The sequence below is a fragment of the Vanacampus margaritifer genome, chromosome 10 (assembly GCF_051991255.1).
Source record: "Vanacampus margaritifer isolate UIUO_Vmar chromosome 10, RoL_Vmar_1.0, whole genome shotgun sequence".
NCBI lineage: Eukaryota > Metazoa > Chordata > Actinopteri > Syngnathiformes > Syngnathidae > Vanacampus > Vanacampus margaritifer.
The window spans coordinates 6,412,160-6,435,575 of NC_135441.1; the positions used below are offsets into that span (position 1 = coordinate 6,412,160).

At 39.6% G+C, this 23,416-nt stretch overlaps 1 pseudogene; it reads left to right on the forward strand.

Annotated features, from left to right (window-relative positions):
- The first annotated feature begins 21,733 nt into the window (after positions 1-21,733).
- On the forward strand, positions 21,734-22,719 carry LOC144059474 (uncharacterized; annotated as a pseudogene).
- The last annotated feature ends 697 nt before the right edge of the window (positions 22,720-23,416 follow it).

Sequence of the window (23,416 nt, forward strand, 5' to 3'; positions counted from 1 at the left end):
GATTTGTAGTCCTCTTGGACGACTATTGCTTCGAAAACAAAAAACAATTTCTCAAAGACAGAGAAGGGCTGCCTATAGTTGAGTGCTCAAAGCCACATTATTGAAATGTTTAGTGCTGCAATGTTTGTTCATTTAATTGTCCATCCGTTTGCAAAATACCCGCTAGCATAGCTTGCGGTTAAGTTTCCATCAATGATGGTGTTTTCTTAAAAATAATAAGTATAAATAAATGATAATTAGCTTTTTATTTATTGCTCAGCCATTCTCAATATTAATGTATACAAAGTTATTATTGATAATTTCTACCTTAGGTCATCCACAACACACTGATGTACAGTAGGAGAACAAAGTACACAAGTTATTAGCTAAACCGCCTATACAGCATACTGTATATCAAACAGACATGCCAAAATTACAAATGATCATGTTTCATATAATAAATGTATGATAGTTTGCCCTAAATTACATCTAAAATAAGTATTTGTAGAAAAATATTATTGTAATATGCCCTTGTTTGTTTTTGAATTGCACTTGGTTGAATGGGTCGGGTTTTTTTTTTTTAAATCCATGTCTGTAAACTTGATGTAGTAGCACAAAAATGACTTTTGTTCATAAGATATGGCAGGAAAAATATAAATTATGATTTGTAGCAATCAAAAACAAGATTTTTAAAGAATACATGCATTATTAAATAATAAAATACATAGATTTCAAAAGATGCAGCAAAGAAACACAGCATGAAATAACAGAAAATTGATGTGGGTCATTTTTGACCCATGTTGTGCATTAAAAGGGGTGTGAATATGTTATGCATCAAAGGGTTAAAATGTTAAGTAATAATATATTATTTGTTTTTATATCTAACTTGCTTGCTAGTAGTTTACTTGGCTATCCTATGGAATTAGCACTGGCAGCAATGTGGGCTGAGTTGTCATTGTATCAAAAATGAGCAAAACCAATGGAGACTCAGATTTAGGTAGTGTACAGCATACTTCACTGTTAAATATGGCACTGTAGTCCCTTTACATTTTTTTTGTTATTTAGTACGGTATGAACTTTGCTTTTCACCAATAAGTTGTATGACATTCTATTACAAAGCATATTCAACAGTGCTGCAAAATTATTTTTATGTACGATGACAAAAAAAACTATAGCGCCATATTTATTGTTTCATATTGCACATCAGCCACTAATGCTTATATCGTCTCTGATTATCTATTAGCACTTGCATTTTTCACTTAACTCTTCGTGTACTTCTGGATGCACGTTTCTCAGATGTTTTGTGAGGTTTGTAGTATTGCCACAATACCTGACAGTTTTGTCACAAACTGTGCATTCTGCCTTGTTGCTGTTTAATAAAATAAAATAGGTCCAAATCAGTTTATGTTCGTGACTCGTAAAAGGGGCGCAGGAAAAGCTTGCTGATCGACACAGGTTTGGGATGTAAGAGGGGGCGGGACCGGTTTGGTGGGCGTTTGGTTGCTCCATGTAATGTTTTGTTACATTGTCTAAACGTTACGTGTTGGTTACACACTGGTTCCCACTGCCCAGTCAACAATTTTGGGTTCCCAGAACGTACTACAGTAACGTTTCCCAGAGGTTATGTTGGTTAAATTGGTATCTCCTTAGTTCCAATGGCAAGTTTTTGTAACGTTCTCAACTTACATATAGTATCAAAATTACATGTTTTTTCCCCCAGACACTCACACAACTGAATTCAGGTAATAAAGAATGGTTTATTTATCACTTTTTGTGTTTAGTCAATGTGTGGTTAAACAATTTGCAAGCTGCATATGGTACCCTCTTTTTAATACACTGATTTTGTCTTTTCAGTAGCACAATGGTAGCTGCATCTCATTCCCCACAACCAATGAGGGCTCGAAAATTAAAACTCAGCTCACGACCAGCCTCTTTTGATGCACTGATTAAAATTATAAAAGAACAACTGGAAATTGACCTTGACTTTGATTTGCATTGTGAAGATCCAGACTTTGACGGTTAAGGAACCTGTGTTTTAAATCACCTATTAACTCTGGAGGTTCCAAGCGTGTTCGTTTTCGTAGAGGGACTATAATACCAACCAGTTAATAGCCAACTAATTTATTCCTGACAGAGGAGTCTATACATACTGCAGCGCTCTGGGTCGACAGCTACACCTATCCTAGCCTTAGCAGAGATGATGTAGACCTAGACCCAATTTTATACAATCTTTCAAAGTGAAAGTGTGAAGTTGTCTTCATGTGGTTGCTCCAGGGTCCATTGATGTGTCGTTGTTTTATGCAGAAGATGGGTGGGTTGACTCTGGTGTCAAACGCTTGTGTTTTTTGGTGTGCAAGCATTATTTTGCAGCAACGGTTGTTTCCAACAGAGGTTTCATGTGACCTGCACATGAACTCGAACCTGGGCTGTCCAGACATTTTGCCGTTCATTTTTACAATTCATCTTTATTATAATAAAGCATTTTTTATAAGCATAAACCAAGCCACTAGCATGAATGTGCAATTTTTTTTTTGCTATCTACGATTAAACAACATAGCCATATCCCAATAATGGGAACTTTATCTTCCTCAATTACATTGAAGAATGGTCAGAAAAAGCATTTGTGCACAACACACTTTTACAAGACTCCAGCTCTTGTTGCATCTACTGTTATACTTTCAGATGTGTCATCACCAGAGTGTCACAATAGTTGGCCTTCAGGCCCTTTTCCCATATTTGCATTTGATGTTGAGCTGAAACTTAGAAATCGAAATGCTGAATATGAGAGGGACAACACACACCTTAAGTTAACAAAAGAACCAAAGAACGACATTTTAGAAAAGCTTGCATTGACTCTGTATGGTTTTAAGGCATACCCAAGTGATGAAGAGATTGCAATGGCTTCTGAGGCTCTTGTCGTCAAACATCCCTGCTTGAAGGAAGCAGGATCTTAGACTGGCTGGAATAGATTGAAAAACAGTCTCAAGTTTAGGGTAATTTCAGGAACAAGATGGGATGTGCTGACTGTCAGGAGGTGACTTAAGGTTAATGAGGTTATTGCTGGGAAAAGAAGTACCCATAATCCTGAAAATGAACCTTCACATTCCAACATTAAAAGACCCAAGTGAGCAGAAGTAAATTTCTTACCCAACTTTTCTCAGGGGAGTGATCGTCCAGGCCTTGAGCAGTTGAGGAAGACTATAGTTGATGAAGTCTGGATGACTGAGAAGAGCCTCATTAAGAAGTTGATGGAATCCACATTTCCCCCACCCTGATAGACTATAGTCATGTCCTGTCCTCCCGTCAACGAGTTAAATATGGCAATATTTATCGCTATATTCCACAACTACAGTATATCACATATTGCATGTTTGTTCAATATCATACAGCCCTACTATACAGCATATTCTGATCGCATAGTTTGTAATGGACTTTGTTCAGTAAACTCTTCTGTATATTCAATTCTGTTTTGTTTTTGTTTTCTGAAGAGGAAACCCATGACATCCATACCAGGCGCACTACTATTCTCCATGCTTATTATCCCGTGTTGCTCCAGTCCGCCAGCAGTCTATCCCAAGACTAGAACTCTGTGCTTCCCACATTGGAGCTCAGCTCTGTGCAGTCATGAAACGAGAGCGCACAGTTCCCATCTCAGAGACAACCTCCTGGACCGACTCCACCACTGTGTTGTCCTGATTGCAGTCTCCTTACTGCCACTACAAGGTGTTCGGCGATACAAGAGTCGCGGATACCCAGAAGCTAACAGAGCAGTTCATGGAGCTGCGTAAACTCCAGCGAGAATCCAGGTGATGACATCACTCGTGGATTGGCCCTCTCACTGATCCAGAGTCACAGCCACTGGAACTCCGGACCCACCTTTCTTCACAACAGAGAATCCACTTGGCCTTCTTGTCCCAACTTCTCTTGCCCCGAGGATTTAGCTCAGCTGCGCAAAGGTCAATTCTGTGGCCTCATCACCACTTCCCCGGCGGGTTCAATCATTTCCCAGAACTAATGGAAGCTACAGTTAGAGCAAGTTACGGGGAGGTCACTGACTCAAAACCCACAACTGAATCCTTCAGAGAAGCTGAGCGCTCCCTGCTCCGACAGATCCCAAGTGACTGTTTCCCAGAGGATTTCGCCCTCCTCTCCTCTCAAAAGTCCATACCGTCCAGCAGCAAACTACTCACTCTGGCTCCAGAATATGACTCAGAGATTCACTTGATCCATGTTGGGGGCCAACTCAGATATTGTGACTCCATCAGCTCAGACACTTTGCATCCTATTGTCCTAGACCAGAGGTGGGCTATCTCGGTCCTCGAGGGCCGGAGTCCCGCAGGTTTTGGAGGTTTCTCACTTCCAACAAAAGCTGATTCCAATCAACAGGTTCATCAGGCTTATGCAGAGCTTGCTGATGAGCTGATCATATATCAGCTGTGCTGTAGAAGGGCAACATTCAAAAACCTGCCCTCGATGCCGACCTCTGTCCTAGCCCCTCATCATCCTATTACATAGCTAATCATTGCAAACTTTGACAAGAAACTCGCCCATTCAGGTCTGTAGAGTTTTGGGCAAACTGTGTAGAAGATTCTGGATCTTGCGGGGTAGAGAGGCTGTCCAGAAGCACCAACACCACTGTTCAGAGTGCTGCAAATGGCTCAGCCAACAAATTATTTCCAAAATGGCCGACCTCCTGCCTTCTAGTCTAAAGCTGGATGCATTAAACAGCGAACGCGGGGGTGAGTGTCCGCCTCTCTTCTCGCTGGCTTTTGAAGACATTTAATATTTTCAATTTGATGTTTTACTGTTTTTGAGTTTACTTATAGGCATATCAATGTGATATAATCATGAGTGTTTAAAATAATACAGTGGAGTAATGATTTTGTGAACTTTATTTTATCCTCTCACCCTCAAAGCTATTGAAGATAGGAATGTGCATGATGTTATTTAGAGCCTTTTGCCATTGGAGTCTAAAAGTCTGGGGTTAGATCCTAATTGCATTTGTTGCCCCAGTCAAGAAGGGGAACTGTATGTAAATGTCTGTTTACTAATAAGATTACACCTTTGGCCAACCTGGAATCAACATGTCTGTATGTAAACGTCTGCTTACTAACAACATTACAGATTTGTTCACTAGGAGATGACATGTCTGCCCTTTGTTCAATCAAGAGCCGGGAGGAGGAACCTTTTATCTTTTTTGTATAAATGAGTCGATGTTTTGTAAATTGTCACACACTTGAGGTCATCACGTTGCATTCTGATGTGGTGTCCTGACTGTGTCTTTAGAGGCCTCTAAATAAATTCTTGCAAGAAAACTTCTTCATCAGATCCTGAATACAATTATTTTGGACACGCAAAGATTACACTTAATATAGTAATCAAAATATTCCTTCAAAATGGTGACCCTGACGTGATCTTATTGAGACGTTTTTCAACAGCTGTGATTGATCCTGAACACCGGATTTCTAAAGCGCAAAAATATTAACGAGGTGAGTGGACATTTTATCCACGTAGAGAAATTCTGGTTGTTTAGGATCAATACGGTTGCATTTCGTCTGTGCTAAGTTATATTTGGGATCTGTGAACAAGTTAGGGGGGTTGTAGTAGTATTTCTTACGGTGGGACGGAAATTCCTCGATTTTGAAAATTACTACGACATTGAACCATGCATGGGAGTTTTTTCCGCGGTGGAATAGGTTGTGTTTTTTTTTTTTTTTTTTTTTTTTCGTATGAATAAGCCGTCAGTATATAAGCTACTGGGAGTGCGGAGTGGATTAGCCGCCTGTGTGGTAACAAGGTGTGTGCTGTGTGGAATTTCTAAACCGAGGGACATAATTCCTCGGTGTGTGTATGTTGTGTTAAATAAGAAGCCGGGAAAATATTAAGTCGCGCATAAAAATGCCCCGTGTTTACGGAAGTGACGTCAAGTCGGAGCGCTTCGCCGTTTTAAACGGCATAAGACATTGAGTACCACGGAGGAATAGGCTGTTTCTGTTGTTGTGGTGTTATAAGCAGCTAGTGGTGATCGCACTATGTGTTGCGGATGTGTGTTGTGAAATAAGCAGCTCGCGTTGATCACGCGTAGTGTTTGCTGAGCTAAACGCCCGTATGTCGCGTAGTTCGCTACGGTGCGTGGATTGATATAAAAGGAAGCCTGCCGTTTTTTCGGTTCAGAGCTGTGTGATATAGCCGCCCGTGAAGATCCAGGATATATTTGTTGAAGTCGCGCAAAAGGTATTTAATATCTGTTTCATTTTCGTCTTGTTTGTGCTTGTCTGAAAAAAAAAAAGAAAAATATTTTTTTTGGAGGGGATTAATGAGAATACTTATATCGTAGTATCATAAGTGAGACGTCACTGACTTTATAAATATTAAAAACGACTAATTACTACATATTATGGACGAAAAAATTCGATCGTAACTAAGGAGGTTCGATTTGCATAAACTTACGGTCGAGAGTCAGAATTGGTCGCTAAGCGAACAGTGAGTTCATGATGCTGGACGCATTTCCACCACGGCGTCAACGTAAGTATGAAACTCTTTTAAATGTATGAATGCGCACTAATTGTGATAGTGGTTGGTTCTCACCGTTGTAAAATGTGGTGTGTTTGTGGAATTTGATTGTGTAAACAGCGCCAGACGCTGATTACCTCCGTGAAAAACACTTCTATAAGTTTCTTCGAATGGAAGAAAAGTTAGACGGTGTGGGGTCGTGAGCCAAATGTTGGTTTGTGCTAGAATGTTAGCGTTGGATAGCTCTGTGAAAGTTGCGCGGATGACGATGTTAAGTGATTTTGAGAATGAGGAGGCTGATGCTAAGCTAGCGGCTCTGCCAGCGTACGAGTTTTGCGCAGGAGATGAGTTTTTGGTAAGACGCTACCGCGCGAATCTGTTTTTAAGGCTAAGGATGAGTTAGCTGCGGGCAGCCGCATCTGTTAAGAAATTGGAACATAAATTGGATGAAGTGTTGACTGTGAAAGATGACCCGCGGGGAAAATTTGAACCAAGCGAGAGCTCTTGGCTTAGAAATGAATTGTTGAGTGTACGCGTTTGTTTGTTTGTTAAGCTCCATGGTGTGTTGTGGCCACGCGGTTTTTCGTTGTTTGTCTTACAATGTGCGCGACGTGTCTGTGTCGCAGCCGTAACGTTGCGATGGATTGTGCGCGAATAAGTCGACATTTGAGCTATAAGTACGTGGTGAAGTTATTATTAGACGAATAAACAGTGTATTTTACAAATGAGTGCGCACTTCGGAGAGGTTTGTGTTCGTCTGTGGTTCAACAACTGAGACGACACTGAATTAAGTTGAGGAGTTTGTGTTGTGTGTGAGTGTTTGTTGAGCCCAGTTGGTGAAATGTTTGGAGCATGTGTGGATTGTGTGATTTTTTCCCTTGTTTGTGTGCCTGCAGGGAGTTTGTGACTGTTTGTGTGACTCTGACAATGGGAAAGGTGTGTTGTGTGATGTTCTAGCGAGATTTTAGAAATCAAAATGGCCGTTTGGTCTGTTTCTCCTCACTGCCTTTGTGGAGATGAGAAAAGTGCAGAAGTTAAGTGAATGGAAGTGTAAGTTTGTTTGAGACAGTGATTTTTAAGTGTAGGAAAGAAAGAAAAAGACGGGTGGAAAGTAATTTTTTCCCTCCAAAATCCTTTGTCCTCAAAAAAGGGTGAAAAAGAATGGTAAGCACGATATCTGCATATTTTGAAAGTAGGTGAGAAGTCTGCCTTTGTCTGTGACAATTTTTAAAGCTCTTTCCCCCCACGCTTGATTAGGGACTAAAGGTCTGTGAGGATGGGGGCCGTGAGCTGCTGTTTTAAGAAGGTGGTGATTTGTACTGTTGTCTGTTAAAATTAAATTAAACTAAATAAAAAGGACAGGGGGTGTGATAAATTTAGTCCTCTCTCCCATTGTCTCCATTTGGGAGACTTGTAGTCTGTTGTGTGTGTGAATAGCAGGGGTCTTCCAATGCTAATCTGTTAAAATCAAATTGTTCCTGTTATGCGGAAGGATATAGAGGTCTAGGTGTCTAGGCCACTATCATATTATTTGTAAAATCAGATCTGTGTTTTTATACTTGAATGAGTAATAAAACCAAATTTTAATATAGTTGAATAAGTAATAAAACCAAATTTTAATTGAAATAGACTTTTCATTTTTGATTTTTATATTTCCCCTGCATCTCTGATAACTTATTCGTAGGTGTGAAAATGATTTAACCTTTGTCTTTATCTGAGTCCCATTCTAGAAGTCTGGAAAGGACTTCCATCCAAGTGGCCGCCAGGGTGACTGACAGCTGTCACATTTTCTTAAATTTGAGGTAACACGTAATGAAGATGTCTATGGTAGACATATGCGTAAATATAGTACTACTACTTGCTATAGTGTAGTGATCAAATTCAAATAAAACCACAAAATAAATAAATGACTAAATTAAAAATAGTTTGAAAAACAAAAGATTTTGGGGGAATTTTTTATTTATTTTTTCTTGGAAATTGAATGACAACAAGCAGTGTTCTCTTGCTATGATCTCATCTCCCTCTGTCTGTTCCGAGTGTATAAATGTTTCAAGCAGGTTCAATCTTTGACTGAAAGGTGTTTCACTTGGGTGACTCAACCAAAAAGTGCTGGAAATGGAATGAACAGCATTCTCCTGCTATGCTTGATGTTCAGAGTGGACGGCGAACTGAACAATGGTCACTTTCGGGGGGGAAGTGACCACACGGACTGCGAAAAGGATGGTACACTGTAAATCCGCTCGTCCTGTGACTGTTCAATGACTCTTATGCATTGTTTGAGCATAATGTCCAGCAACTTTTTTGAGCAGACAGGATTATCATCGATTCTGCCATGATGAACTTTTCCTGAGAACTCCAGTACACAAAGCCCAGTGCCCGCTTTGAACTTTGCCCTGCATAAACTGCTATCGACAAGGACAGGAAGGAATATGAACTCCGGTTGTGAACTCGAAGTTCTGGAATCATCTGAGTTTGGTGCCTGAGGTCGTATGTTGTATTCTGTTTGTAGACATTTGCACTCTGTACTATGTCAGAAGGGAGATGTGATCTATAGCAACGCAGTTTCGGAAATTGAGAACAGCTTATGTGAATTAGGGTAGTATAAAATTTATTCTAATCTTTAAATACTATATTTTCCGTTGTTTGATGCTTGTTGAATTTGGCCTTCTAGTTTTTTTCCCATTTCTCTTTTATAACTTTGGCTTCTCAGAGTGGACTCAGATATGGAACACTTACGGCGAATTTGCTGGTTAAATTTTTAATTTTTGATTTAGGTCGCAGCACTGATTTTTAATTGGGTCATGATCTGCAAAGTTCCCTGCTGTGTTTTTACAAGCCCCCACTACTCTGTAGAAGAGGTGAGGTTAGTTAGCATTTTAAGAATACTTTTTGGTTGATGTAAAGTAGGGATTTTGTTTTGTTTTTCTGATTATAACTCGTTTCTTTTACTAGTTGAGATGGCAGATATTTGGAAGATTTGTGACCTGCAATAGATTAATGGGGTTGTTTAAAAAAAAAAAAGATTTTCTTCTCTTCCTGACCCTAAAAGTCCTCCGCTGCAGTATCTTAATTTACATCTGCTTGAGTTGTTTTTCTCACTTTAAGTTACCTGAACAGGATTCGAATTTACATTACAAACTATTGCCTCAAAGGCTTTTGTTTTATGGCTCATGGCTAGCTCAGCTGGAGATCTTTTTATAGTTCTGGTGTTGGCCAAATTGTCACAATTTGGTTGTTTTTTAATCTACAGGACACAAGGTGTCTGTTTTTCCTCTTTGAAGCAGCAATTTGGAAGCGGCTGCAGTTTTCACATTCAGGTCTGAAATGATCAAAATTGCTCTTTATCAGATGGGGGAATGATTGGTCTGTCTGAGTTTGTTGAAAAGGAAGTCTGATGTGAGAATGATTGGTCTGTCTGATGTGAGAATGACTGGTCTGTCTGTGTATCAAAAGGAAGTCTGATGTGAGAATGAAGTTTGGTGTGAGGAATTTACAGGCAGCGAATGGGGAGGATTTGACTTGGAGGAAAAGTAAGTTCTACAAAGATGACAAAAGACGACCCGAATAGCAGAAATACGGTAAGTATGTTCCATTTCAGAAACAATTGAAAAGTATAATTTCTAGAGCCCATGGAATATGCCATTTAGGTGTGGAAGGAACATTGACACACCTGGGTGACATTTTTTCATGAGACAAGTTGTTAAAAATGAACTGCAGTGTTTATTTAAGGTTTGAGTATAAATCTCTTCTCAGACTGTTCATGGCCCGGCCGGACATGAATAGTTCTGAGTTAAGATGATGTTGTTTTTAAATGATTTACACTGCTATAATAAGAAACCAGCATTAAAAATACAGAAATTTGATGTACGACAAAGAGCACATTTATGCTAAAATCTACAACAGTAAATATCATGGTAAAATATTTGATTAATCATTATCTACCATCATAAGGGTTTCCTAGGAAGATTGGATCAGACAAACCCACTTGAAAAAACAAAACTTCATAAGATATAGAAAAGGCATTGAGATTAAAACATATTTGATTTAGTATATTATCTCTGATCTCAAGGACATTAAAGAAAAATAGAAATATTAAACAATTGGCCTCATAAAGTTTCAATGGCAACAAGACTTTCATTATTATGCCATTGAATGTACAAATGTCATTAAACGGATTCTGTTTAAATGCCACAACAAAAATAACTTTTTCCGTGTCCAACAGCATGTTTCAGGACCTACAGAACTTAAACAATTAACATTTGCTAAAAATTACCAGGTGCTCTTTTCAAAGTAAAGAATGAAGACTATATGTTATAAGTGACTAAATGATAATGATTTTGCTTTCAGATATGGTGAAAAAATGGTCGATCTGGTTTGCTGATCATAATAGTGGGAGCCACACGAGGTCCCAGGCTCATCAAATCACATCAATTGAAACCGACTGAGGGGGTTGACTAAGCTGCTGATCTGCGTCCACACCAATTGGAGTCATCTAACGGATCCCACCACACCCGGTTCCAGTGTCTACCTGACAAGCTGCCCAAGGACGCGGAGGAGGTCGCTGAAAGAAGATTCATTGGAGTGCCTTTTCCCTGGGCACGGATTGACACAGTTGGAAAAACTGATCAAGTGTCAATCTGCTGTTTGAAAGGGGGAAATCACTCAAATCCCCTTTTCATCAATTCACAAGGATTGAGTCACACTGGGAATGAAGTCCCGTGACATTTCCTGTGATCTCTGGCAGTGAGCCAGGGTTCGGAAAGAGGCTGACAAACGCCTCTTCTTAAAAAATTTTGACCAACTGTCGAACGCACTTTTCATTCAACAAGACCTTCATCAGGAGATGGCTTCGAGGGACGGACACATCTGCTATTGCGTCGTGACACTTAACCACATCACATAGGGTTATGCCTCACATTTATTATGCCCCTTCCACTGAATTTTTTAATGAATCAAACTGAATTTTGACTGCTAAGCCCATCTATCTTTCTCTCTCTCTCTTTCTCTCTCTCTCTCACCTGCTATTCTTATTTTCTGAACTCCACACATAAACATTGCTTCATTTTTGCGACGATCAAGATTCGCGCTGGACTTTCTCTCTAGACTATTGTGGGATTAAATGTCCGGTTTTTGAACTTATAGAAGTTCAATGGTAGGACTGAAGACATTTAATATTTTCAATTTGATGTTTTACTGTTTTTGAGTTTACTTATAGGCATATCAATGTGATATAATCATGAGTGTTTAAAATAATACAGTGGAGTAATGATTTTGTGAACTTTATTTTATCCTCTCACCCTCAAAGCTATTGAAGATAGGAATGTGCATGATGTTATTTAGAGCCTTTTGCCATTGGAGTCTAAAAGTCTGGGGTTAGATCCTAATTGCATTTGTTGCCCCAGTCAAGAAGGGGAACTGTATGTAAATGTCTGTTTACTAATAAGATTACACCTTTGGCCAACCTGGAATCAACATGTCTGTATGTAAACGTCTGCTTACTAACAACATTACAGATTTGTTCACTAGGAGATGACATGTCTGCCCTTTGTTCAATCAAGAGCCGGGAGGAGGAACCTTTTATCTTTTTTGTATAAATGAGTCGATGTTTTGTAAATTGTCACACACTTGAGGTCATCACGTTGCATTCTGATGTGGTGTCCTGACTGTGTCTTTAGAGGCCTCTAAATAAATTCTTGCAAGAAAACTTCTTCATCAGATCCTGAATACAATTATTTTGGACACGCAAAGATTACACTTAATATAGTAATCAAAATATTCCTTCACTTTTCACCAGCCAGTCGCAGCAGCTCCCGGGGTCATTGCGCACACCAGGCGAGAGGGGCGTCGCTTGGTGTACAACATTAAAGCTGATCGAAAAAAGACTGAAAAAAGAACTGCCGTGTACAGGAGTGTAGGTGAGCCACTCTTTCTACTGCAGTGCCTTTTTTTTTTATACTGTAAGAGCCCCTCGAACGGTTCCACTTTTTCATTGGCATCCCAGTGGCCGTGCTAAGTACTTTAGCTAATGCTAGCACTATTGCTATTAACAGTTTTAAACACGCAAACACTTACCGCTATCTCCGGGTGGCGACAGACCTGTACAGGACGCTGTGTGTGACTTTGCAGTCCGTTCCCGAAGCTGATTTTAAGTGCGCCGGACCTTGTCCTGCCGCACGCATCTGTCCCCGCCTGTGCGAAGTACATCGACTATAAGGTGCAATCGCACCGCCAGAAAATGCTCAACCCTCGTTTGGTGTTTAACTCTTTGACCCCCAGACAATAGAAAATGGTTAGTTTCACCCAAATGCTCTGTTTTGAAACAAAATACGGAGAAATCAAGCTTTTTGTGAAACGATATTATTTCATGCACTCTAGTGAATTTGACACCTTTTTTCCCTCATGAATGATGCCACAAACACCTAAACAGTGCTTTACTTCTGTAAAACACTACCACCAACAATGAAAAAGTGTTTTTTGATAGCAAAATACGTTTATTTACATTCAACAGTGTAACAATTTGACAAAACAATTTGGCAAACTATTTACAAATGTGTGCAACCGTGGTACTATTTACAATTGTGTGGATGTTTCAAATACAGTTTTTCTGTTTGTAACACTCCCCTGCGTGCAAGGGGACGCAGCAGGATTTGCACAACAGATTAGTTTCACTGCGATTGCCCCTTCGCGTGCAGACGCTACACTTTCTTGCCGGCCTTTTTTTCCGGGGAATAGCAAGTATATCCTGCAGTGTGTGTTTTGGCCATGTTGCCATCAAGTCTACTCTCAGGATCATGATACGGTGACGTTACGGTGGTGTTACGTCTGGCTTCCTCATGTCCTTCAGTTCCTATACCGGGTGGTAAGAGATGTTCTGATCCATCTTATCCGCTCCATTCATGGTGGCATCGTAGTCCATAACCAGTGTCTTGTCCGTGATCAGACTGTACCCACTCCTCCGATGAATATGCATTGGACTCGGGGTACTCTTCGTCGTCCGATTGAACGTCCGCCTGTGCAGAAGTGCTCGGTTGTGCTCCGCGTTTTCCAGCGTTAGCATCGCTAGCCAGTGAGGCTTTATGACGTGTTCATAGCCGCCGCGTCAACGCTTCCAACTTCGGCGTCAACCTCGGAGTCACCATCATCATCATCGTTGTCATCAATGTGCTCTTTAGCATTGGTCGATGCTTTTCGTCTTTGAAAAAAAAATGCTTAAGCGTGAGCTGCTTGCCACCGGTCGCCATTTTCGCTTTCTCAGCCATTCTCCCCTCAACACTCTAGCTCCGCCTCACGTCTTCTACTGACGCCTACCCAATCTTGTCCAAAGAGAGTCATCGCTGCCATCTTGTGCCCAAAAATAGGCATTATACTAACTAGATCTGCTTGATACTTTCAGCACAGCTGGCCAAGACTTTCCTCCACCCGTTTCCCCCAAAAAAACATAGTGAACGTCTTTTAACGTCTTTGGCGGTCCTCCGTAGGATTTTACTAAACGTTATTTAACGTTTTTGGTGGTCAAAGAGTTAATGTACCATTAGCCAACATGTCTGCGGTGTGGGCACATTTCAATTTATGTTGTGCTTGGTTAAAATGCCAGTGCTAAATAAATATTTTATAATAATATTATAATTTTAATCAATTATAATAAATGCGGCGGCACAATGGCTGACTGGCTAGCACATCCGCCTCCCAGTGCAGAGGACGTGAAATCGAGTCCAGGCTTCGGCCTTCCTGGGTGGAGTTTGCATGTTCTCCCCGTGCTTGCGTGGGTTTTCTCTGGGTGCTCCGGTTTCCTCCCACATCCCAAAGACATGCATGGCAGGTTAATTGAACACTCCATCTTCCATCTCCCTCACACCCTGCACGAGCAGACCGTTCACTTTTGGAGGGACCTGTCAATCAAACAATTAAATTGTAAGTGGTTCGTTAAGCTCTGAAACAAGAAAAAAAGAAGACACATGCTCACTGAACATGCATGGTTTAGCGCCATGTTTTGAACACAACAAATCACGATTGGCAGAGCGAACAGGTGGGCGGAGGGGGTGGGGCAGGGGGAGAGGGAGAGGAGGGGCTGGAGAACTCGCTACCAAGTTGACTCTTCCGTGCTCTCATGTCTGTCCTCAGTCAGGTCAGCCTTTGTTGTATATAAGCAATGTGTCCTTCCACAGTCAGATTTTAGATCCCACATACAAGGCGCACCTCACTATTAGGCGCACCGTCAGTGTTTGAGAAAATTGAAGACTTTTAAGTGCGCCTTATAGTCATAACAATACAGTGTATATATACACGTCAAAGTCTTCTTCATTAGAAATTCAAGAATCGTTACAGCATGGCTTACATTTTTCAGACTTGGCTTTTTGAAAATAGACTGCTTCTTAACCAAACTAAAACATGCGTTATGCTCTAACCCTAACCCTTACAACTCATACCAATATTTTCTGTGCTCTAGATAAGCATATTTTTGTTTATTTTCTATTGTTGAATTAATTCACATGTAATTAAATAAGAACAACTTATTAGTATATTAACATGATAAAAATAATAGAAAGTAGGACTACATAAGTTCTTCCTACTCCTTTGAACATGTAAATTATGGAATTTATTATTGACAAATTCTTGTCTTTCTTTAATTTTATATTTTTTTACTTCAACTGGTGTTTTGTACTTGTAATGTGTTTATGTTTATATGTTCAAAACCAATAAACCAAAGCAGTATTCGGAAACAAAGTATATATAAAGATTTAAATCACCGTTTCAGCCTCATAAATTTCCAAGATGTCAAGCTCTATCAAAAATAGTTCTTTTAAGATTCCAATAAAAGTATTCCAGTAAAATTATTAGTCCACACCAAGCCTTACATCCATAAAGCCACGTTATTTGCTGCTGCAAACTTTTTTTTTCTTAAATAATACAAAGAAAAGTACAGAAAAATAAAAAATATACACCCATTATTGGTCGTAGCTTCAGTTAGCATGCACAGATTAGCCACTCTGAAGTAGCAAAACAATGTAGGCCACTGGGGAGTTGATTGACACCTCACTTGATCCAATAAACAAAGGTTTTCCCAGTCAGGAAGCCCACAAAAGCCAATGAACAGCATGTGCGTAAAAAGTTGTCCCGCTCTAGTTTTCTACTAGGCTTGAGCCAGTCACAGCGAAGCAGATTAATGTATTGAAAAGCCAGTGAAATTCGGACACAGCCTAACTTGTCATGCCCCCATGGACCCATGCCATAGGCATTAATGACATCTAGGGGTCGGAACTCTGCACTGCATATATCGATTTCTAAGGTTTGAAGTAGGCCGCTGTTTTCTCAAATGGATTTGACCACATTAAAAAAATGTACACGTTTTACATCAAACCTTAGTCTTAGAAACACGTAGCTGTAATTAGTAACTATATGAGGCAGCATAATTAACTCATTCTGGTATCAAATACTGCCCCTAATAGAACAAACAATCAGCAAAAGGTACATTCAAACGAAGATAATCAAGGAAAAATTATATATAAGGGTAGAAGTTTAATGTATAGATTTACGTGTAACAAATAATGAAAATATTGTTACTTGTGTACAACTGCTATAAATGGCTAGGGAACATGAAGATAAAAACAATTGGCAAACATCAACCATTTAAAAAAAAGAGGAAAAAAAAGAAGAAAAACTGTTAACTGTGAAACAACTAGTGTTTCAGAAACCTACGCAACAATAGAACAGTGAGAAAGTGGAGAACAATGTCAAAGTAACATCAGATGGTCTGTTTGAGAGAGGCCAGACGCTTCCTGATGATCTGGTTCTCCTCCACCATCTTGGAGATGGTCTTGAGAACAGATAGCCTTGCCTGTCCAAATCAAAATAGTAAGAAGTGCCTTATTATTCTGTTCATGGAGATAGCTGCTACAAAGACAAAATGACTGTTCACACCCCAAAAAAAAAACATTCATTTGAACCATTATTATACCACATGATGACATTACTACGTTAACTTGAGATAATACAGCATGTCCCTAATTAATGATCAAGACACAGTGCTTTACAGTGTGTGATTTTATGTTGTCCTAATGTGTGGTCAAGACTTGAATTTAAGTACGAATAAAAAAGCAGATTACTCCCCCCTATCTTTATTTATTTATTTAGTTTGTGGTTCCAGATTAAAACTATTATTATTATTATTATTAGGATACTATAAGATAATATGTATTAAACAATTGAATGATTGTTTTTTGTTTGATGATATTTACAAGAAAAAAACATGTAAGAGTGAATACAAGATTGAAAATGTGAAGCCACAGCTTATAGGCCTTTTTTTTTTTTTTTTAACAAACAAACATGTATATAGATCTTTATAGATCTTCTTTTTGGGGCATTCCTGTCAAGTTACTACTGTAATAACTTTGGAAAAAAAGCTTAATGATGCAGAATGTCCTAAACCGTGACTAATCATCATTAAAAATGTGTGTGCACATCTCTACTCATGCCCACTTCAACCTCTGAAAATATCAAAGGCTATAAATATTAAGGCTTCAGCTCCATAAAATCCCAAATATTGGGGCAAATGTTTTAATATAGGCATGAGTAGAGATGTACATACAAATTTTGGTGATGATTGGTCATAGTTTTAGCAACATTAGTAGCAATTTAGCGAAATTAAGGTGGTGTTTTTTTTTTCTTTTACACTTTCTTGGCAGCGAGCCCGCCGGCTCACCGTCTGCTGTACAATCACTGGCTCCTGCAGCACCACATTCAACGCTGTGCACGACCGTAATCATCAGCTCATCAGCAAGTTCTGCAGAAGCCTTATTTAATTCAGGTGTGTTAGAGGAGGGAGTTCATGGAAAAACAGGCTGGATAGGTGCTCTTTGGGGACCAGGCTCGGAGACCCCTACGTTATTTAGTGCTTGTTGGTGGGCTGCAAAAAAGACTCCGGTCCTCCCAGGTGGAACGGAGTCTTTTTTGCAGCCCATCATACTCATCTTCATCGTTTCCTCTTCTGCCAAGACATCGATAAGGGCTTTGGGCAGTGGTGTCAAAGACCGGTTGTCTAGGGCCTGAGTCCTGCATGTTTTAGAGGTCTCCCACGTTCAACACAGATGATTCATTTAAATATGAATCATCTGCAAGCACTGATTGATTGATAATGATCCTGATCATTGAATCAGGTGTGTTGGAGTAGAGAAACCTCAAAAACATGCAGGACTCGGGCCCTCGAGGACCGAACTCTGGGGATTAAAAGGAGTTTCCCAATTCTCCGTAAAATCTAGGGGGAGGGTTAGAGATGAGGGCTGCAGGTCCCTTTTCACGAAGATAGATCCCGACCTCTCTCGGTTCTCCCTTATTACAGTCACGCCCCCTTGGCAACACCGCAGGAATCAATGGCGGAAGTAATGGCGACACCAGGAAATAACAAAACGCAGGAGACACATAGATGTAAGTATGCTAATATTTATTGAATGTCATAGTAATGATAGTGGTTTTATTGAATGTACACTATACTTTGTCAGAAATTGGCACAATTGTGTGTGTTTTAGTAAACGCTCGCAATAGTTGCGTCCGTTACATCACAACCAGCACGCAGCTGCGGCAGCTTGAGGTGACGACGTAGCGGATTGGATAGCGATAGTGCATTCCCAATTCCTAGAGGGATTTTTTTTCTTTGCCTCCTCGAAGAAGTAGAAGGGAGAGGGGAAAGATAAATGAGGGTGAAGAGGAAGTAATGGGATTGGGCCAAAGTGTCTATCTTATTTCAAACTTGTTTTATAGCTAACAAACTGAAAGGTATGCAAAAGTATTCAGTCATTCAGTCACAGTATTTGGTCATTACCTGAGCAACTTTAATGTCATTTTCATTTGCCAGCAAGTGGCAAAATGGCCGCCCCCTAAGATGGATAAAAACACTTCTGAACTCATATTCCACAAAAGCAATATTAATTAGAATGCATTTTGTAAAATGTAATTATATATCTTACTTAAAACGAACCTTAACTCATTGCAGTGGCTATTCGTATCTGAATAATGTGAGCACTTTGAGTGTGCTACAGAAAAGCACCATATAAAGCTAAAACATTACTATTTACAAGTACTGTTTAATAACTCACAAGTTTAAGTTGACAAAATTGCCATTTTATATTCAATCTAGCTATAATTTTTTTTTACTTACCTTTACTCAAGTTTGCTGCCACTGCATGAGTTGTCTGAATTTATATTTTATATTTAAAGTTGTTTTTAGTTAACTTCATTCGTTTACTGCCATTATCAGAGTTGTCTTGACACATTTATTTTCAGCTTTAACAACTTAAAATTAACTAATAATTAATTAATACTACTTTACTTGGAAATTTTGAGGCAATCGGTTTACTGATTTTTTAAATAATTGTTTTTAAGTTAAATGAACTTATTACAATTTACATTATACTGTAGTGGGGGCGCATAGAAAATATTGTAAAGATTTTTTTTGTTTCGGAAAAAGTTAAGAAATGCACCATGAAACGACGCTTTTTAAAAAATTATTATAATTTTTATTCATTTTTAACAAACAAACAATACAAACGGCATAATGACAAAACAGACAGGAGCATCTCTTGACCAAATTTAAATTGTGTATACATCAAATGACGCTTTTGTGTTTCAATTTCTCTTGTAACACTAACTGATCACCATAAAACAGGGGTGGGCAAACTCTGTCCTCAAGGGTAGCAGTCCTGCGGGTTTTGGAGGTTTCCCGCTTCCAACACAAGCTGATTCCAATCAACAGGAACGTTATCAGGTTTATGCAGAGCTTGCTGATAAGCTGATCATATATCAGCTGTGTTGAAGGGAAACATCCAAAACCTGTAGGAGGTCGGCCCTCGAGGACCGCGTTTGCCCACCCTTGCCATAAAACATATTGTTGTTAACAATCAACACACATAGCGCTTCAAAAAGAACCTACTGTACCTTCTCTTTGTCGCTGGATCGTTTGGTTTGAGATCTCTTGGAGGAGGAGATAGGATCTTTATCATTTTTGCAATCCATTTCAGCAACTAACAAAACAAAACATCTGCATTATTGCAGTACATGATTTATATAGCACTTTTCCGCCTTACAAGGCCTTCAAAGCGCTTTACATTTTGACTACTCATTCACCTACTGATGACGCAGCATCAGGAGCAACTGGGTGTTCAGTATGTTGCTCAAAGATACCTTGACGTGGTTACAATGGCATGGGATCGAACCCACAACCTCTGGGTTGCAAGACAACCACTCTACTACTGACCCACGCCGCCCCCAAAATGCATGCTTCAAAGCTCGAAATTTTTCTTTGAGGAGCAGTTTAGCTAAATTTGAGGAGCAACTTTACAATTTTGAAAATCATTTTTTGCAGGTTAATCCTGAAGCAAAGGTTTTTATCAAACAATAGATATATGACAATATAACAAATGAACAATTGGTGTCCTTTTCTATATAATCTTTTTTTTTTCTTCACATTCTGAAAAGCAGCAAACTGTATTTTCTTGTCTTGTCAGAAATGGAAGGAAGCAAAGATTACTTTCAAATAAATCACACCAAGCTTTCCTCAACTGGATATACTCTATGCCATAGAATGTTGCGGCAACGTGCGTCCGTCCGTCCCAGCAAAGCTTTTTGGGCCGGTCTCCGTGTTTGGAAAAACTTGATAATCTGTGATTCTCAGTTTTGCTTCAATGATGTTGCCTGATTACAACGCTAGGTGGCAGTGTTACTCAGCAGATACCTGTGTGTGTGTGTGTGCGTGTGTGTGTGTGCGTGTGTGAGTGTGTGTGTGTGTGTGTGTGTGTGTGTGTGTGTGCGTGCGTGCGTGCGTGCGTGCGTGCGTGCGTGTGCGTGTGCGTGCGAGAGAGAGAGAAGGAAAGGTGTTCTAAGATGGCAACTACTAATTTGTCTTCATTTTTTTTTTTATCATGAGAAAATCGAAATCGGGATTTTATAATTAAAAAATTGTGATATTCTATTTTTTCAAGATCGCATGCATACCCCTTGTCTGTGGTTAGTTTTTATTTTATTTTGTTTTTTGTGGGAGTGGGGGCTATATTTGACGGTTTGCCCCAGGGCCTATGAGTAGGTAAAGGCGGGCCTGGTTGTATCACATGAAATACACTTGCCCCAAAACTGTGGAACGAGCTACCTCTGCCTGTTAGGCAAGCCCCAACAGTGTAGGTTTTTAAATCACGTCTTAAGACTTATTTTGACTCTTTGGTTTTTAAAAGCCAGGAGTGACTCCCACATTTTGTCTCTTAACACGCTTTATTTTTAATGTAATGATGTTTCCATGTGTTTTTTTATGTACATCACTTTGGTGTTGTCTGTTGTCTATTAAACGTGCTGTATAAATAAAGTGGTACGGTATGGTATGGTGTGGTACTTGCGGTGATGTAGTGTCTTATTAGTCCAGTAGAGGGGCTCATTGTTACATTTGTTGAGGAGACATCTATTTAGTCTATGTAAAGGAAGAAAAATTAAAGAATCAACACAAATCCTCAACAAAGCTCCTGGATCTCACTGCACAAAGCTGAGAACATGTTTATATATATATATATATATATATATATATATATATATAATCAAAAATCGGGAACTGAAAATCGAAAATCATGGCTTAAGTAAATCGTTACATCCCTATCATCAACGTTTTGGCTCTCATCTTAGCAGATCCAAAAAGATTGGAAAATATATAATAGTTTGCATTTACACATTCTTGGTATGTTTTTAGTCTTTATTTATTCATAATATTCACTCTGATAATAAACATTACCAGCAAATTGGGGGACCAATGGAACATATATACCCCATTGGTGTTATTTGTCCATATTTTGACATTTTGATGTTTTTTTTGTGTGTTTAATCAAAGAGAAAGCATTGGGGAAAAACACCAGGGAGCTTACATTTTACCAGTTTTTTTGGGTATTTGCACGTGTGCACATGACAATAAAAAGGTACTGCCCATAAATGCAAAAAAATGCACTTGTTTATTGTTATTGTTTGAATTTCAACTCGTACTGGTTGGGTGTTTGAATATCTTTACTCCTTTTGGTTCTGGGCATTTTGGGGTTGTTCCCACGATGACTACTACTTTGCATTTCTTCCAACATAACCGGTAGCAATGGCAAGACGGATTGCATTGGAGGACGTGATTTGGCTCGTTTTAGAACGTACTGATTCTGAAGAAGAATTTCATTCAGATGCTTGTTCAGAGAGCTCGGAAGAGGTTGAAGAATCTACTCTACGACCTTGAATGCCGGAGGAGGAGGGCGACGAGTCTGACGACGACGAATATGTGGCTGAGCATGACGAGGAGTGGGAAGTAGACGCAGTAACCAGGATCAGCAGCCCTGAAACTGCGTTTAATTTATTTTTCAATAAGGGCATCCTACAGCGAATTTTGGACATGACAAGCATCCAAGGGCGCAGGTCAGTCACTTCCTGGAGTTGCGTGCTTACTTGGGATTGCTGATCCTGGCAGGGTTGTACAAATCAAAGCACGAGGCAACAATCAACTTATGGGACAAACATAGTGGAAAGCCCATATTTTAAAAAACCATAGCGAATGGACGCTTCTGCCAAATCAAGCGCACACTTCGGTTTGATGACAGACTCGTCAGGCCACAGCGTCACCACCAAAATAAACTCTCCTATCAGCGAAATATGGAACATGTGGAACGCCCTCATGCCCAAAATGTTCAACTTAGGGAGGGATGTATGCATTGATGAGCAGCTTGTCTCGTTTTCAGGGCCGCTGCTCATTTAGACAATATATGCCATCCAAGCCAGCAGGAACAGCAAAGCCTGCTGGAGGCCAGCGAGAGAGAGAAAAAGGCGATGAGGGTGGTTTTGCATCTGTTTTCCAAATTGGAGGGCAACACAGTGACCCCTGATTATTTTTTTACGTCTTTCCCAAAGGCAGCTGAACTAAAAAAAAAAAAAAAAAGGCATTAGTAAGAACAATTCGCAAACATAAGGCTTGTGAAAGCTTGTGAAAGTGACCGGCAGAGTGGCCCTTTCCGGCCTTTTTGCTTTTACCAAAGATCATACTTTGTTCTCCTACGTTCCAAAGACGGGGAAAAATGTCCTCATTTTGAGCATGCGGCACCAAGAACCAGAGGTGATGGAGACCAGGGGGGGAAAAAGCCCAAAGTAATTCACGACTACAAGTGCTGTGGAAATCTAGACCAGGCAAGCACATGTTTTGCATGTCAAGGTTTGTCTTTGTTTGTAACCTGATGATTTTGTGTGTGTGTGTTTCCATAAACTACTCTCTGTTGGTCAAATTGCATGTTTTTTTTTTTAATAAATTGCCCAGAAACCAGATACTTTTAAATGTGTTCGTCTTTATGACTTAATTGACCAGCTTTGTTCATCAACAGACACATTCTTGGGCTCGTTAATTGACTGCTAGCTAACTGAAGGCTAAAGGTACACGGACTAGCCAGACAAGCTACCTATTAAAAATAACTACACACACAGTACTTGTACAATGTTATTTTTTCCCCATTTAGAGTGGCTTTTTTCTTTTTTTTAACCCTATTTCAGTTTTTATTTCTTTATTTCTTAATTGACTGCTAGCTAACTAAAAGTTAAAGGTACACGGACTAGCCAGACAAGCTATCTATTAAAAATAACTACACACACAGTACTGTACGTTATTATTTTTCACCCATTAAGAGTGGCTTTTTTCTTTTTTTAACCTTATTTCAGTTTTTCTTTCTTTCTTTCTTTCTTTCTTTCTTACCTACCTTTATGCTGCATGAACACGACTGCTCTTCTGGGTGTCTTCTGGCTGCCGATATCTTGGGACAAAGAAGTTTTGGCTAACTTTGGCAATTTGACCTTGAGAGGGACCGAGGTTTTGTCCTCTCTCGTGCTCCTTTTCCTGCGCATATGCCTGGAAATCCCATTACAATCATGCTTCTCTTTATGT